General features: G+C 34.4%; 1 pseudogene; it reads right to left on the bottom strand.

The window, feature by feature from the left end:
- Positions 1-12158, bottom strand: part of LOC143683063 (peptide chain release factor 1-like, mitochondrial) — a 74042-nt pseudogene extending 61884 nt beyond the window's left edge.
- Positions 12159-13119: the final 961 nt, after the last annotated feature.

The following is a 13119-nucleotide window of genomic DNA, read 5'->3' as shown; positions in this document are numbered from 1 at the left end:
AACATATGATTCCATCATCTGGATAAGTAACTGAGAGGGGAAAAAAAAATCCACAACGTGAACTTTAGTCAACAAGGGCTAACAAAAATATTGAGTCTGTAGAGGTTCATCTGAAATCGACAGCCCACCTTTCTAAAACTTTGATTTCAGCTTTCACATGTGCGGTCATAGCACATGTTGTAAGGGTCAGTGGACTGAAGCCACACGGTGTCTGAGGTAGTTAATATTATCAAAGGGGCATCTGGAGGATGTTCAAGGTTAATGAGAATTCCATTCTTGAGCACTGCATTGAGCATTTGGAACTCCTTCTAAGATGCCTAGATTCGTTGAGGTATCATTTATATCAAAATGAGCTAAAACTGCTTATTTTGCAACACCCTCCGATTTCACATAAATGTCAAGAATGAATGAACAGCATCCTTAAAGATTCCCCGTTTAATATGGAAATGGGTGTTGACCTACAGGCAGCTATGCACATAAATATGATCAGCATTATAGAAAAGCAAGTTATGCAGATATTATCTGAGAGTTGCTTTCTAGAAAATTTAGAAATTTGATTATATTGTAGCATTATCAAATTAAGTGATCCTTGAAGCACATTTGTAATATCTATTTTTATTTTGAGGAACATTTCCTACGTGTAAAGATGTTTTCTCCTTTTGTTTCATGAGGAGTTTCAAGAAGTCGTCTGTTGCAAGTCTGAGTGTTGAGGCTGAGAAAGGTGAAGTGATTCTAAAGTCACACAGCTAATAAAGGATGAATCAGGATTTAAATGTGTGCTTTTCTGAGTAAAGTCCCCATGTGTTTCCTTTACCCATTAAGTCTCTTCTGACTCCTGGTTTCCCTAGTTGTCCCAACTCAATTTGGATTTCAAAGTGTTTTGTATTTTCTGAGTACCAGTGTTAAGTTAGACAATAAAACGAAGTAAAATTTCAGAGTGGAATTCTATTCTTAATGAGCACACATGTACACTTAAGCACGGAAAGCTTCTCCGAGGAAAAGAAATTGAAAGGAGACAGGTCTTGAAAAAAAAAAAATCAGAAGCCTACCTGCAAAACTTCGCTTTTGAATCAATTTTTCTCTTCTCGCTATTTTCTGGAGAAGGTGCAACACTATTTAACATGATCCAGACAGTTCTGAAGAGACATATGTAGTGGCGGCACTCCTTCATTCAGAGGTACAGGTTTCACCTTGGTTTTATGGGACTTTATTGACAAAGAACATATATACAGAAAAAAATACGCAAATCACAAGTATGCAACTTGACATTTTACAAACTGAACACAACCATGAAAGCAGTACCCAGACCGAGAATGTTATCGCAATTATCACCTAGAAGCAAAGGATAATCATTGTCGTGATACCATAGGGTAGTTTTGCCTGCTTTTGAAATTCATATAAATGGAATCATACCATATGTATGTGTACGGCTTTAGTCACTCCATGTTATGTTTGCGAGATTTAGCCATTTGTTTTATATAGTTGTAGTTATTTTATGTCCATGGCTGTACAGTATTCCATTGTGTGACTAGTTCTCAATTTATCCATTTTGCTGATGATGGACATTTTGGGGGGTAATTACACTTTGAGGAAATTACATATAACACTACGATTAGCATATAATATGAACAGTTGGATATGCCTATGTATTTCTCTTGGATAAATGCCTCAGAGTGTTATTGCCCAATATATTTGGAAAGGCTGCTATAATTTTGGCATATGATATTTTTGTGCAAGTTTGTGTGGATACATGTGAAGCAAAGAGAAAACACAGGATGTTATTGTGTAAATAGGCATATCTCTGCTGTATATGCATTCTAATTGTCCTTCATGGGCATTTAAAAATGGCCTTTATTTGTTTTAACAAATCAACAAAAAATAAGGAGATGAAAGGATGCAAGTTTCAAGATAAATTAGTCAAATGCTGGAGTGGGGTCAAAGAAGGGAGCATTCCAAAACACCCATTGGATTTAGCACTTGGGAGATTATTGGTGACCTGGTGTGAATTATTTTAGTAGAATAATTTAGTAGAAGCCATATTTCAGTGGACTGAGCAGGAATAAAAACAACTGAAAAAGTGTTAACTCTGAGTGTGCAATAAATTTTTAGAAATTTATTTATGATGGGAAAGAATTGCATGTGGATACATTTTCCAGAAAGGCCTTTTCCTTCCTGTTCTTTCTTCTCTCTTTTATTTCTTTCTTTTATTATTTTGTTTGATTTTGCTGGAAATAATTGTATTCTATTTACATTTTTTTCTTAGACACAAGCTCTCCACCATCCCTCCCCGCAATGTGGTCTCAGCTATTAAAATTTCTTGCCTGAAATTTTTGCATTCATGTCCTATTGCTCTTACACACATTCATTCCATTCCCCCCTCTATGAACTTCTTTCATTGTAGCCGTAGGAAAGTAAACAGAAAAGAATGATTTAAGGTTAAGTATTTTCAAATCTTTCAAGTGCCCGTGAAATGTCAGGCTGTTCTGGTGCTGAAAAGTGGTTCTGAAAATCAATAATACTGGGACGGAATTTGTTTTGTTTAAAACACTGTAAAGGAGGCCAAAAAGCTATGATTTTATCCAATGCTATTATTTTGGAGAAAACACAGAAATATGAGCAACAAGGCTGAAAACAGAAAAGAAGCATATGGTAAAAATATGCTATTATGACTGTGAATGTCCATCTTCTGTAAATTTATCACTCCATTGTGTTTATTCCCATGCGAACAGTTGTCTCGAATTACGGTGGTGCTCAGGAAATCATCCCTAACATAAAGTGCAATTGCTCTGTATATATAACTTTGCATTATGTTTTTTCATGCTATTATATCATAAGCTTTTTTCATATTATTGTTAGGAAGGGATGCAAAATATTCTTACATATGGATATGCAAAATTTAACTCATGAGTTTCCCTTGTTTTATTTGTGTTCCTTCTACTATATTTTTGAAGTTATATATAACACAAATGATAAATATATTCATGTATATGGGGTTTTCCATATTTCTCATATGCCATTATGATAGAATCCAAGCAGAATTACTGAGCCAAAGACATAGAGTCTTCTTTAAGAGTCTTGTTATATGTTGCCAAACTATTTTTCACAAAAGGTATTTCATTTCAATGAGCAATATCTTGACTCAAGATTATGTTTCTGAGATATAACCATAATTACAGTGCTGAATATTATTTCTTTGTATGAATAAACCACATTTATTGATCCATTCTTACTTCAAGGGACACTTTCATTGATTCCAGTGTATTACCATTCTAAAAATATGTGTCCTGTGTACCTATGGCATCCTAGGATGTGCACTTAGAAGTAGAATTCCTGATTCATAAATTTATACATACTAAAATTTTCTAGATATTGCCAAATTTATACAATAACAAGTTATACCCCTGTTATACATTGAATAGATATTGAACTTATGAATGAACTTCCTTTGGGTTTTTTCTCTTTTTCCATTGGCCTATTTTCTATGCCTATAACGATACTGGTCTGTTTTATTATTAAAGCCTGGTGAAAATCCTGATGTATGTTTCAGCAATTCCTCTAACCTTGTTCTGTTTCATTGTTATTTTGATATTCTTAGCATTTTGATATTATCACATGAACTTGAGATAGGTTCATTAAATTCCTCATGATTTTAATTGAAATTCTCTTGAAATTTCATTTGTATTATTATAATTTCCATGAAAGTTTTTAAAGAATGTATTTGTAAGATTCACTTTTTGGAAACTTAAAAATTTTTGCTGCTATGAACGGCATTTTTTTGTTTTTCTGCTATATGTTATAATTAGTATATAGGAACTATTGGTCATGTGGGTTGATATTTTATTCAATAATCTTATTGATTCCCTTATTTTCATAGCTGCTCTCCATATATTCTTGGATTTCCTATGTAGACGAGTTTTGATACCCCCATTTTTTTTATATCTTATTTCTTTTTCTTGTCTTATTGTTTTGGCTAAGGCCTACAGAGTAGCATAAAAGAAAAGTTGCCATAGACAGCATCCTTGCGTTAGTTTAATGATCATCCTTCTAAATATTTCTCATTATAATATACATTGTGAGGTTTCTTTTCATGATGCTTTATTAGGTTAAGTAATATAATGTTACATCTTGTCAAATGATTTTTAATGATTTCTGTTGAAGTGATTATATAGTTTTTCTCCTTTCATTTGTCAAAGTGTTATATTATGTTAATAGCTTTTATGTTCTAGAATTATCCTTGTATTCCTGGAATAAATTCTACTTGTCATCATAATTTTGTATGCCAATAACTTAATTTAGAAAACTTATATTTATATTCTTAAGTGCTACTTTCAATAATATTTACATGCTGTTCTATCACTGTTATAACAAGCTTATGTGTGACTCACGAAATTAATACAGTTTTTTAAAAATAGCTTGGAAAATAAGACTGTGATGTTTTTTGAATTGAGAGAGGTTAAAAAGCAATGGAATAAATATTTAATAGAGTTTATTAAACAAGTTTAGTAATCTTTATTTTTCTTCTAGAAAATTACCCATATTGAAACAGATAGGCTTGTATTTGCAGATTTTTTACAATATTCTCCCAATTTTCACTACCTTTATTTTATATTTCTATTCCATTTTTTGATATCATTTCAATTTGTACCTTCCCTTTTATATTTATCATTATTATTGAGAGAATTATTTATTATATCAGTTATCTCACAAGACTATATATTCTTTCTCTGCTATTTCTTGGATTACTGTAAAATTAATTCCTATTCCTATATATATTGTTTCATTACTTCTACTTTTACTTAATATTTATAGTTTTAATTGTAATCCCTAGCATAATCAATTTTTTTACTTTTAATCGATAATTCTAATTTTAATTGAATTGTGATCAGAGGATGTGATGCTTTAAAATTAAAATTACACTTTTTTTTGAGAATTTATTGGTATCTAATAAAGCCAATTTGTATTTTAAAGGTGTAGTCTGAATTTTTTTAGTGAAGGGTTTCATTTATAATATTGATTGTTTTTGTTATTTTTTTTTTGCTAAATCCTCTATAACCATTCCAATGTTCTGTTGGTTCAATCTATGAGCTTCATAGAGCGTTTTCTTAAAATTTCTTACTATGATTACAGATTCTTAAAGTTTACTTTGAAATTATGCCGATTTCTCCTTCAGATGTTTTAACATGTAGTTGCAAATTTAACAAAATTAGTAAATAATAGTTGTTTTGTATTTTTTACTGGATTTTTTTGCTATTATGCAAAATCTTTTTTTTCAAATATAATTTTATTGGGGTATATTCATATTCCAAACAACCCATCCAAATTATACAGTGTTTCACAGTGTCATCACATGGTTGTGCATTCACTCTGGTCAATCTTAAAACACTTACTCCAGAAATTTAAAAAAATACCAAATATCTTATAACTCTTATCTCCACTTATTAACCCCAAGTATTGCATCTTACCCAATTTAAAGACTTACAGTAAAGGTAAGTTAACTAAGACAGGGTAGTATTGTCAGTGACAGAGATATAGATTAATGGAATAGAATAAAACATCCAGAAGTAGATCCATATAAACACAGTCACCCAATGTGTTTTTTTGTTATTTTATAGCTATCCCATCATTATTAAAGATAATAATGAGCTATCCCATCATTATTAAAGATCAGGGGTACTGGGTCACAGCCCAACAATTTCTGGCATTTCCTTCTAGCTATGCTAATACATTGGAAATAAAAAAGAAATCTCTACATAATGAGTCAGTACTCTAATCATTTGTTAAATCCGAATTTCTCCATCACTCCATCTCCTTCTCATTTAATATTCTCTCAATCTTCAGGGATATCTGGGCAATGGCTATTTTAACTTCTTCATGTTGGAAAAGGGTATTGAACTTATGGGGTAGAGGTATGGAACTGGTTGATGTTCTTGGAGAGACTGGTAACCTGGGCTTCGGGGCTTACCTGGCAAAGGAACAATCTAGAGGCCTTAAGTGTCTGAAAAAATGAATTTTTTTAGGTAAAACATTTATAGAAACTTAGATAAAGCTCAGGGTATTCTTTAGGATTTTTCAGGAATATTGTTGGTTGGGGCTTGGCATACTGTGGAAATTTGCAATATCTGGCTGAAGCGTGCATTAGAGTAGCCTCCAGAATGACCTCTCAACTCTAAATGAAATCCCTTAGCCACTGAAACGTTCTTTTGTTCCATTTTTTTTCATCCTTTTGGTCAAGAACGAAGTATCAATCCCATGAAGCCAGGGCCAGGCTTGTTCATGGGACTTATGCCCCATATTGCCAGGGAAATTCACACCCCTGGTAGTCCTGTCCCATGTAGGGAGGAGAGCAGTGATTTTATTTGCAGCGTTCACTTAGAGAGAAGGGCTACACATGAGCATCAAAAGAGGTTCTCTGGGAGTGATGCTTAGGCATGGTTAGAAGTAGGGTTAGTTTTGTTGTTGCAGAGATAAGTTTCATAAGGGCAGATTCAAGATCAAGGGCTTGGATTATTAAATTGACCTTAGTGCTTAGAGAGAATAGCAGGAATTCCTCAGGTGGGGAAGGTGAATAGTTCCACATTTTCCCTCAGTCCCTCAAGGGGACTTTGCAAATAGTTTTAAAATTTCTGCCCCAGATATTCTGGAATGTATCAGAATTTTACCTTAACCTTACAAAATAACAAGATCTCATTCCCCATTCTAGGTTCTGTGTAATCAGGTTGCTTAGATAAACTGACATGACAAACTAAATTACAGGTGCTAAATATGGGATGGTATATGGAAAAATACAGTTACTGCAAGCTAGAGTCTATGGTTAATAGTGACATTGAAGAGATCTTTCATTAATTGTAACAAAGGCAATATACAATGCTAAATGTCAATAAGAGGGGAATATAAGGGGGTGATATGGGATTCTTGTTGTTGTATTTTCTTTTCCTTTTCTTCCTTTGCAGAGGAATGGAAATGTTCTCATATGGCTTGTGATGGTGAATGCATAACTATATAATTATACCATTGATTGTACACTTAGAATGATGGATTGTATCATGTATGAATAAAACTGTTTAAAAACTAAACAGAAAGGTACAAGTGGTGGAGAAGATGTGGAGAGAGAGAGATATACCTATTAACTGTTGGTAGGGAAGTAGAATGGTGCAGCTACTTTGGAGGGTAGTGCTGTGGTCTCACAGAAGGCTAAGTAAAGGGTTGCCATATGATTCTGCAACCCTATAATTAGGCATATATCTGGAAGAACTGAAAACAAGGACACCGACATTTGCACACTGGTGTGTATGGCAGCATTATTCATGAACTGCAATGGACGGAGGAGGCCTAAGGGTACATCAGCTGATGACCAGAAGGACTAACTGTGGTGTATACATGCAACGGAACACTGAGTGGCTGCAGGAAGGAATGAAGTTGTGTGGCATGCACGTAGGTGAATGATTCTTGAGGACATTATGTTGAGTGAAACAAGCCAGAAACAAAAGGACAGATATGGTACAGCCTAACCGATATTAACTAACTGTAGAGAGAAAACTCTGAGAATTGAATTTGAGAGCACAGCTTATCAGGGGATAGAAAGTGGGTAGAGATTGGGCAATTGAAGATTAAGGAGTATGGCCAGTAAGGCTCATTGTAAAGGTTCCTAGATTGTAAGATTTTATAGCAGTCACATCTCTTCCTGAGTTTTAACTGTTATTTCGAAAATCTGAGATACTGTGCTCTTTGTGCATAACCTGGTAATTTCCTGAAACTTTGGGTACCTGTGTGATACCTGAGGATCAAAGTTAGAGTTTTGCAGCTCTGAAAGTTAACATTACTCCATATAGCAACTGTTAAAGAAGCTGAAAAAGAGATCAGACTTCAGTTAGCGATATGACTGAAATTGATCTGGTTAGGACTAAGGTAGACAAGGTTACAGGGTAAAGCATGATATTGTCTGTATTTCAAAACTTCAACTTCTGTGTGAGGAAGAGATACTTACTTTGTTTGAAATCTAATTATTCAGCAGCACACTATATAATTTGACTTACAATATCCATCTTTATCCTCACTAATGATTTTTGCTTTGTTATATATTTTTTTCTGATAAAAATATGTTTTTTCTAGAATTCTGTTCAGAATTTTCCTGACATACCTTTTAATATGTCTTTATTCTCAAATTTTCTGTGTATTATTTTTGAGTGTGTTTCTTTTAAACAGAATATACCTAGATTAACAAGGTCCATTTTGGTAAATTCTTTAATAGATGATGAATTAATGTATTGACATATTGGGTTTATTTCTATCCTCTTGTCTTGTGCTTTCTATTGACCATCCTTTTCTTTTATCCTGGAATAGATTTCAGCTTAAAAATGTGGGTCGAATGGAACAAGGATTTGAGCCAAGAAATATCCCTTGGCTACTTTCTCATATTAAATGCATCTGCACTCGGGACTCACTTGTGTCTATTTTAGTCACAAAATAGTGAAAAGTAGCTAAAATTGGGTAGTTTGATGCTCTAAAATTGTGGCATATAGTTTTTCTGCATGATGACAAATTTAGAAAATTTAAAAATGTTTTAAGTAGCACATTAATCAATTCAATAGAACTACCTATATTGTTCAAGGTGAAAAGATTATTTTTCAATTTAGAATCATTTTATTAAATAAAATAATATGACTAAGGAAATTGAGTTTACTTTTCTGCCACTGGCATGTTTTGTCTTAGGAAATAGAGCACCTTGGAGCAGCTTTTTAGTTTTGTCTCCCTCAGATAGCAAAGCATGTTATCATGGGCATTATTTCATTTATTTTTATAAAGACCCACTTTTCAGACCGGAAAGCTGAGGCTTAGAGACCTGAAGTGATGAGTGGTCCCAGAAGAGCTTGGTAGAAGACCTTGGTTTTATCCTTTTCGATGCAGCATTAATTGAGGAGTACGAGTCAGGCACGTGGATGCAGACGCTGCAGAGACTCTGGATTTCACTTCCAGGCACCACCAGTAATACCGGGTCTTCACACAGCCTGCTGAGTGTGGGCCGGGGTTTGATGGCCTTGGTTCCCGAAGGACCCAGTTTATTGTGTAACTTGTCTACAGACCAACTGATATAAAAAAAATAGAGTGGAAAGACATACGTCAAAATTTCGATAGTGGTGTCCTCTGGTTAATGGAATTAGAGACCAAATGACGACACAGAAAAAAGCTATCACACTAATTTGTATTGCAGGGTTTACAATTTTTTGGTGCATCTTGGTATATTCTGAATTTTTCTGCATTTAGGTAGTATTAACTTTATGTTTAGAGAACACTGCTTTTCATTTTGCATGAAAAAGACAATAAAAAAAGAAAGCAACACAATTCAATAACATTGAAAGAAATACTGTTCAGTCTACTGAGTCTGTGACCATCTGTACAGTTGACTGAATGAAGTCAGTAAATTGTATACTCCCTGTGCTTTTGGAAAACTTTTATTCTTCACTCCCCCCTCAAAACCAAATAGAACAAAGATAATTTGAATGTGTGAGTGTGTGTTAGAATTTATGCGTGTTGTGCATATATGTGTATATACATAAACCTACTGAAATACATGACTTAGGGGTTTTCTATAGAGAATCTTCAGTAAGTCAGTTTGCATAAATTGCTGGTGTATATATGTGCATATATGTGAATGCGTGTATGTGTATGTATGTGTGCTGAATTTGTTAATCGGAAAATAAGACTGAATCTAAGGACATTTCAAAAACCTTAGTCTATTCGTATGTAAAAATTTAGTCTGTGTTACTAGATTTTCTTTCTTGCTTTCCGTGCCTTAGATTTCAATCTGAATTTGCTGCCTGGATGTTCTTACGCTGGGGAGAACTGCAAGATGTTACGATCACTAGTGCAAATATTACAAAGCATAATAGTTTGTTTTACATAATTATGTGATAAAAATTTCAAGGCAGATGCTTCTCAAAAAACCCACACCGAACCTCAGGAATCCCTCCTGTGCTATAAACTAATAAGGTCTACACCCTGCGTTCCTTAGCTACATGGCTTTATTTTGCATCTTTCTGAAGCAGAAGGAAAATATTCTTTATATCTCAGGATAGTGAAAACAGCACAAACCCTTTTGTAATGGCTTTTAAATCTCTCTCTGACCACGGATTTTTTATTTCACGCTGCCTATGATGCCTTCTGACTTTAGGCTCTCAAAAGCAGGCCATCTCAATTTTATAATCAGATGCTTGGTTGACATAAATAATCTATGAAAGCTAATGAATGTCCATTATTTGGTTTCCCACATGCCAAGAGCACTCTGGAAGTCCAGAATTAGAACTTCTAACTGTATGAAAATAAAAATAATCTTTGTCTCTGTGGAGTAGTTAAAACATTTATGCTCAAAGGTCACATAATTAACTTTACAGACAAATAAGGAATAAGAATCACAGGAGTTAGGTTCTAATAGGTTCGCTCATATCTCAGAGTCTAGATATTGGATTGTTTTTGTGTAAGAAATGATTGCTTTTATTCATATATGAATTCTACTTGGATTCCTTCCTTCCCTTCCTCCCTTTTTATATAGAGAACAAAATAAGTCAGATGTTGGGTTTTGATCTTCTCCAGGCAACCCAAAGTCATAGAAAATGATTAAGGGTGAAGAGGAGAGAATTTCTATTGTAAGGTAGTATAGCCAGTTGTTGCACCAGCTCATGGGGTCACCTGGTGAGGAGGCCATGTCTTCTTTACTCATTGAGGAAATGAAGGCACTTTTTGTCTGAGAAACTGATCTTTAAATAAATGCACTGATTTCTATATGACATTCAAATTACAGTTTCCACTTGGGGTCCCTAAAATAGTAGTAATATCTCAGGATCCTGGTCATACTGCTAATGCTTGACTCTCTTCTCTCTCTGCAAATGCTTTGAATGCTGTTACTATAAAAACTCTTCCTGGTATTAGGGTCTCAAAGAATAGATCCTTTGTGTTGCTAATGATGTAAAAATGCTTAGAAAGTCTTCTAGGGTAGGGTTCCTTCAGAGATAAAAGCACATTAATATACTTGAGAGCATATTCTATAACCAGCTCCACCTGTGACTTTCCACCTCAGCAATTAGAACCTTAAGCTATTTCCTACTGCAGAACTTCCCATGTGATGTGAGTTCTTTTTTTAAAAAATATTTTTATTGACAAATCTTCATACACATACAGTCCATACATGGTGTACACTCAATGACTCACAATATCATCACATAGTTGCGTATTCATCGCTATGATCAGTTTTAGAACATTTGCATCACTCTAGAAAAAGAAATAAAAAGAGAAAAGAAAAAACACACACATCTCATACCCCTTACTCCTCCCTCTCATTGACCACTAGTACTTCAATCTATCCAAATTTTTTTTTTTACCTCTTGCCCCCCCTTTTATATATTTATTTATCCTTATTTTTTTTACTCATCTGTCCATAGCCTGGATAAAAGGAGCACCCATGGGAATGTAAGTTCTTGACGGAAGAGAACACAAAAGACGAAAATATTTTTAAAAGATAAATGTCTGTGCTTGCACTTTAGGAATAATTCCTCAGTTTTCTGAAGTGGAGGAGAAGTCACATGCATTTAACCTCTCTACTAGTATTTTGCAAGATTTGACAGGCTGTGACATGATATCCAGAATACAGAAAGTTGCCATAAAATTGAGAAGATTATAATGGAAGTAAGGAAGTAAATTAAAGCTAATTGAGAAGCTCAGATTAGATTGAAAAAGAAAAGGGGACAGTGAGAGAAGCGAGGATTAAACTGAAACTATAAGGGAAACTTCTGCTTGGCTACTGAATCCGTGCCTTGGTCATGTTGCCTGAAACATATTTCCTGCACCTCGACTGTGGACGTCCCTCTGTCCTGCCTGCAGTGCACCTGGAGCACTTAGGTAATTAATTACCACATGATCATGAGGTCGGGACAGCAAGATGTGTCTGGAAAACCTTTTTGCTGCTGAGAATTTAATCTTGGTTAGTGTTAGAATGGCCAAAGAGGCTCGCTAAAGAAGGAAACCCCTCCTTCGGGTCTGAACTTTATGCGCTGGGCATAAAATTCAAGCTCCTTTCCACGGCATCCATGACCTGCTGGGTCCGACATCTGCTGATTTCTGCACCATTCCATTCGTTCCTTTGCTTCCAGCCACGATTCTCCAGCCATCCTCAACTTCTTTGTTTCCTCAATATTGTTTCTTCTTGAAGACTTTGCATTTGCTATTTCCTCTATTTATGATCCACTTCTCTAAGATTTTCCTGTTGTGGGCTTCTATTGTCATATGACGCTCAGCTTAAATAGCACCTTCTCAGAGATGGGTTTCCCCCAGCGCCTCATTTAATGCTGTTATGCTACCCTGGACTTCTACCACATTGCTCTTTTATTTTATTTTTTATGGCTCTTATCATTCTCTATACTTGTATACTTAAGTGCTTACTTTTACATTTCTATGCCCCCCACTATAATTAAACTCCATAAATACAGAAGGCTTGTCTGTCTAATTCATTGCAATAGCAGTAATGCTGCCTGATAAAATTCTGTGGAATTAGTAGATTTAAATAACAAAAGTAATATTAAAAGTTCATTGTAACAATGAACTTGATAAAAGAAGTCCATCAATATCCAAAAAGTTTAAGTTAATTTGATGTATGTTAGAAAGTGACCATAAGGCACACATGAGTTTTTAAATTATGGGCATCCCATATTAAAGCTGTGTCAGCATCCAAGGCAGTAAATAATCGGTCTTTGACTGGTTTGTTCCTCGGAACTGTGAATATTAAGTCAATACTTTTTTCTGTAATGACCATTTCCATCATTTTATTTTGGGGAGAAATATAAAGGAGAGACTTTTCAAGGCATTGATAAAAGGTACATTTTTACAGAATATTATTGTAATTGGCTTGCTGTGAAATGAGAGTCATATTTAATATGTTTAGATTCATATATTTTGTGTGTTTTAGCTCAGAGTACACTGTTTCAAAATGTAAATTAAGAAGTTTTGTACTGTTTTAGTTTCTAGGTTGCTCAGAGCAGATATCATGAAATAGGTTGGCTTAAAAAACGGGACTGCATTAGCTTTCATGGCTCGAAGCCAAGAAAATGTCCTAATCAGGGCATTGTCAAAGCA

This window comes from Tamandua tetradactyla, chromosome 5 (assembly GCF_023851605.1).
Source record: "Tamandua tetradactyla isolate mTamTet1 chromosome 5, mTamTet1.pri, whole genome shotgun sequence".
Classification (NCBI taxonomy): domain Eukaryota; kingdom Metazoa; phylum Chordata; class Mammalia; order Pilosa; family Myrmecophagidae; genus Tamandua; species Tamandua tetradactyla.
Note: the sequence above shows the minus strand (reverse complement) of the source record. Positions and strands in the feature narration are given on the sequence as shown.